We start from the raw sequence: 5,920 nt of genomic DNA, 5'->3' as shown, positions 1-5,920 counted from the left end.
TAAAGGGAACATGAATACTCCTAACTCTGGAAAACAAACTAGGGGTGGTGGAAGCGGAGGAGGGCGGGGGGTGGGGGTGAATGGGTGACGGGCACTGAGGGGGGCACTTGACGGGATGAGCACTGGGTGTTATTCTGTATGTTGGCAAATTGAACACCAATAAAAAATAAATTTATTATTAAAATAAATAAATAAATGGAACTTATCTTCATGAGCACTGAGAAATATGTGGAATTGTTGAATTCTTATATTGGACATGTGAGAGTAATATAAGAACATTGTAAGCTCATTATATTCAGTAAAAAATAAATAACTAAAAGAAACTAGAAAAAGACCAAAAAAAGATGACATATGGCCCCTGCACTAAAGAAGCTGCTACTCTAATACAAGGTATAAAGCAAAGCTGTAACACAAAGTAGAAAGTGTTGTCAAAAGTAATATACAAATGGAGGGTATTATGCTGAGTGAAGTAAGTCGGTCGGAGAAGGACAAACATTATATGTTCTCATTCATTTGGGGAATATAAATAATAGTGAAAGGGAATATAAGAGAAGGGAGAAGAAATGTGTGGGAAATATCAGAAAGGGAGACAGAACGTAAAGACTGCTAACTCTGGGAAACGAACTAGGGGTGGTAGAAGGGGAGGAGGGCGGGGGGTGGGAGTGAATGGGTGACGGGCACTGGGGGTTATTCTGTATGTTAGTAAATTGAACACCAATAAAAAATAAATTAAAAAAAAGTAATATACAAATGAAGTATTTGCGGAATTCAGAATAGAAGATGATCATTTGTGGCTTGCACAGTGGTGAGAGTTAATTGGTGAAATTAGCGGATCTCTGGCCTTGTGCTTGTCTGTCTCACTTGGGTGTGGAATGCCTCAGATGGGCTCCTGCTCAGAACAGGGTAATGTACAAAATGAACTCTCAAAATCATTGTTGTCCAAGAATTATCCAGTCAACTTCTTAAATGAGAGGCTGTGGTGGATGTGTGGTGTATGTAATGTGGTGACACATGGGGATGATGAGTGACAGAAGAAAAACACCAACCTTATTAGAGCACTGAAATCTGCTATCAACTCTCCTAATCCTTTGGACATTCGGGCTCAAATAGAGTTTTAGGTTTACAAATCCTTCCTCTCTCCATCCATTTATTTTGTGTCAAGGAGATATTCAAATCTCCTAAGGGAAAAGAATATCCCTCTTATGTATTACTTGTATCTCCACAGTCCCAAAATGATGATGATGATTGTATACCCACCATTTGCTAAGTATTCCACTTTCCACCACCACCTATTTATTATGTTTTATTTTTTTATGGGAGTTCAATTTGCCAACATATAGCATAACACCCAGTGCTAATCCCATCAAGTGTCCCCTTCAGTGCCTATCACCCAGTCACCCCTACCCCCTGCCCACCTCCCTTTCCACCACACATTGTTCGTTTCCCAGAGGTAGGAGTCTCCCATGTTCTGTCTCCCTTTCTGATATTTCCACTCATTTGTTCTCCTTTCCCCTTTATTCTCTTTCACTATTTTTTATATTCACCAAATGAATGAGACCATATAATGTTTGTCCTTCTCCGATTGACTTACTTCACTCAGCATAATACCCTCCAGTTCCATCCACATCGAAGCAAATGGTGGGTATTTGTCGTTTCTAACGGCTGAGTAATATTCCATTGTATACATAGACCACATCTTCTTTATCCATTCATCTTTCGATGGACACCGAGGCTGCTTCCACAGTTTGGCTATGGTGGACATTGCTGCTATAAACATCAGGGTGCAGGTGTCCCAGCGTTTCACTGCATCTGTATCTTTGGGATAAATCCCCAGCAGTGCAATTGCTGGGTTGTAGGGCAGATCTACTTTTAACTCTTTGAGGAACTTCCGCAGTTTTCCAGAGGGGCTGCACCAGTTCACATTCTCACCAACAGTGCAAGAGGGTTCCCCTTTCTCCACATCCTCTCCAACATTTGTGGTTTCCTGCCTTGTTAATTTTCCCCATTCTCACTGGTGTGAGGTGGTATCTCATTGTGGTTTTGATTTGTATTGCCCTGATGGCAAGTGATGCAGAGCATTTTCTCATGTGCGCATTGGCCATGTCTATGCCTTCCTCTGTGAGATTTCTCTTCCTGTCTTTTGCCCATTTCATGATTGGATTGTTTGTTTCTTTGCTGTTGAGTTTAATAAGTTCTTTATAGACCTTGGAAACTAGCCCTTTATCTGATAGGTCATTTGCAAATCTCTTCTCCCATTCTGTAGGTTGTCTTTTAGTTTTGTTGACTGTATCCTTTACTGTGCAAAAGCTTCTTATCTTGATGAAGTCCCAATAGTTCATTTTTGCTTTTGTTTCTCTTGCCTTCGTGGATGTATCTTGCAAGAAGTTACTGTGGCCAAGTTCAAAAAGGGTGTTGCATGTGTTCTCCTCTAGGATTTTGATGGAATCTTGTCTCACATTTAGATCTTTCATCCATTTTGAGTTTATCTTTGTGTATGGTGAAAGAGAGTGGTCTCGTTTCATTCTTCTGCATGTGGATGTCCAATTTTCCCAGCACCATTTATTGAAGAGACTGTCTTTCTTCCAGTGGATAGTCTTTCCTCCTTTATTGAATATTAGTTGACCATAAAGTTGAGGGTCCACTTCTGGGTTCTCTATTCTGTTCCACTGATCTAAGTGTCTGTTTTTGTGCCAGTACCACACTGTCTTGATGACCACAGCTTTGTAATACAACCTGAAATCTGGCATTGTGATGCCCCCAGCTATGGTTTTCTTTTTTAAAATTCCCCTGGCTATTCGGGGTCTTTTCTGATTCCACACAAATCTTAAAATAATTTGTTCCAACTCTCTGAAGAAAGTTCATGGTATTTTGATAGGGATTGCATTAAATGTGTAAATTGCCCTGGGTAACATTGACATTTTCACAATATTAATTCTGCCAATCCATGAGCATGGAATATTTTTCCATCTCTTTGTGTCTTCCTCAATTTCTTTCAGAAGTGTTCTATAGTTTTTAAGGTATAGATCCTTTACCACTTAGGTTAGGTTTATTCCTAGGAATCTTATGCTTTTGGGTGCAATTGTAAATGGGATTGACTCCTTAATTTCTCTTTCTTCAGTCTCATTGTTAGTGTATAGAAATGCCATTGATTTCTGGGCATTGATTTTGTATCCTGCCAAGCTACCAAATTGCTGTATGAGTTCTAGCAATCTTGGGGTGGAGGCTTTTGGGTTTTCTATGTAGAGTATCATGTCATCGGCGAAGAGGGAGAGTTTGACTTCTTCTTTGCCAATTTAAATGCCTTTAATGTCATTTTGTTGTCTGATTGCTGAGGCTAGGACTTCTAGTACTATGTTGAATAGCAGTGGTGAGAGTGGACATCCCTTTCTTGTTCCTGATCTTAGAGGAAAGGCTCCCAGTGCTTCCCCATTGAGAATGATATTTGCTGTGGACTTTTTGTAGATGGCTTTTAAGATGTCGAGGAACGTTCCCTCTATCCCTACACTCTGAAGAATTTTGTTCAGGAATGGATGTTGTATTTTGTCAAATGTTTTCTCTGCATCTAATGAGAGGATCATGTGGTTCTTGGTTTTTCTCTTGCTGATATGATGAATCACATTGATTTTTTTTTACGAGTGTTGAGCCAGCCTTGCGTCCCAGGAATAAATCCTACTTGGTCATGGTGAATAATCTTCTTAAAGTATTGTTGGATGCTATTGGCTAGTATCTTGTTGAGAATTTTTGCATCCATGTTCATCAGGGATACTGTTCTATCATTCTCCTTTTTGGTGGGGTCTTTGTCTGGTTTTGGAATTAAGGTGATACTGGCCTCATAGAGGAGCCATAAACAACACATATGATGTTATTGTATTCTAGTATAATTTGATTTATGAACACTGAAATTTTAATTTTATAAAATGATATGTCATGGAAAAAAAAAAAAAAGCTTTGGGGATCCCTGGGTGGCTCAGCGGTTCAGCGCCTCCCTTTGGCCCAGGGCGTGATTTTGGAGTTCTGGGATCGAGTCCCACATTAGGCGCGGTGCTTCTCTCTCCGCCCATGTCTCTGCGTCTGTGTGTGTGTGTGTGTGTGTGTGTGTGTGTCTCATGAATAAATAAATAAAATATTAAAAAAGGAAACAAATAGCTTTGCATATACATTCGAAAATTTTAGCAATCAAGGGTTATTTTGGATTTGACTAATATTGTTACTGGAATTAAACTATAAGAAAACACAAATTCTTGACCATTTCACCCCACAAGGATGAACAGTAACTTTTAAATGAACCTCAAAATAAGTATTTATAAAGTCACCTATAGAGCAGTAGTGACTTAATTCTCCTCTTTATCTACTATTTATTTTAAATAGTCAGGAAGTCAAAACTTAGTGAAATGTCTCCTACCAGAAAGTCTTAAATGAGAACTCCCTAAAACAACTTCCTGAGCTCAATACTTCAAACAGGGAAATGTGAAATAAGCTAAGAACTCTTCATGTTACTGATTTTACAGTAAATAGAAGAAAGAAGAAAGAGTTTTCCTACCTATTCCTGACCCTTGACTGGGTCAAATGCAATCTGAATCATAATAAATCAAGATGCCTCATTTGATCTCAGTATTATTTCTCCATGGTTTTTTTCCTCCATATGTATGTCCCCTACTTAGCCAACATTTATATATAAAGGCAACTTCCTAGGTTCTTTATAAATATTTAAAAATGTATATATATTTGAAACTTGATTTTTTTAAATGTTACACAGATGAAAATGCCCTATAAACAGTAAATAGCCAACTCCTAACAAACCATAAGTAAATTTACTACACTGAGATATGTCCATAGCAAATTTTGGCCTAGGTACTTAAGGATCTTCTGCTTAAATTCTATTGCTTAGGTCTTCTGTTGAAATAACAGATTTTGTGGTGGTACAAGTAGTGAAAGAGGGGGCCACTTATTTTGGAACACCTAATTATTTCATACTATCCTTATGTGATATATGAGAGTGTGTGTGAACTAGTTAAATTTATATCTTAGATCCTTATCCAATCCATGGTGGGCAAAAATCAGGCTACAGGAAGTATGTTTAGCTTCCTCCTCTGCATCTTGCCTTCTCAAATGAATTTACTTTTTCCTTTTGAGTTTTTATGGATCTTGTGAATTTTCAGTTTACTTATATTTAAATGCAAATGAAGAACACATTTTCAAGCCAAGTATATATTATTTTAGGTTTAAGTGTACTCCAGAACACTTCAAGTACAAATTAAAAAAAAAAAATAAAACGGAAAAAGTAGTGAATTCTGAATTAAGTATTTGTGGCTGGCACAACAACCCTACCTATCTAGAGAGCATATATATACCTCAACCATGAGGAGTTACAAGAAAAGCAGCTGGCGTTCATCATATTGCTTAGGAGTATGTAAATTAAAGCTTTCCCTTAGAACTGATAAAACCCTGAAAGCAACTAGAAATGATAACTGACAATAGAGTTCTGGAGACTATGTCCATATTAGAGCATTTCTGTCTTATAACACAACAGATTATCCTTGAGGATGAGCCAAATTACCTAAGTATTGAAATTATTTTCTTTAAACTCTGTATTTAGGAGTGTATATATTTTAGGAATACAACCATCACAAATGTGCACACATTCCTATTAGCTCTTGAGTAGTAAACTCTAGTTAACTGGGAAACACATTTGTTTGGAATCCTTCATTCTTTGATAATACTAGGTAAATGAAGCACTTAAAATATTAAGGGGAAGCATATACAAAATAGAATACAATCTTCAGGCTGTAATATAATACCCTAATAGTACAAAAGTATCTACAAGGTTAAAAACAGAGAAATTGCCTTCCTAAAATATCATCATTACCATCGACAGGAAGAGAATCTCCTGCATGGTCAAAGGACCAGAAAGCAGCAGGGG

The sequence above is a fragment of the Canis lupus genome, chromosome 25 (assembly GCF_048164855.1).
Source record: "Canis lupus baileyi chromosome 25, mCanLup2.hap1, whole genome shotgun sequence".
NCBI classification, from domain to species: domain Eukaryota; kingdom Metazoa; phylum Chordata; class Mammalia; order Carnivora; family Canidae; genus Canis; species Canis lupus.
The sequence above is the reverse complement of the archived record's forward strand: the minus strand, read 5'-3'. Positions refer to the sequence as shown.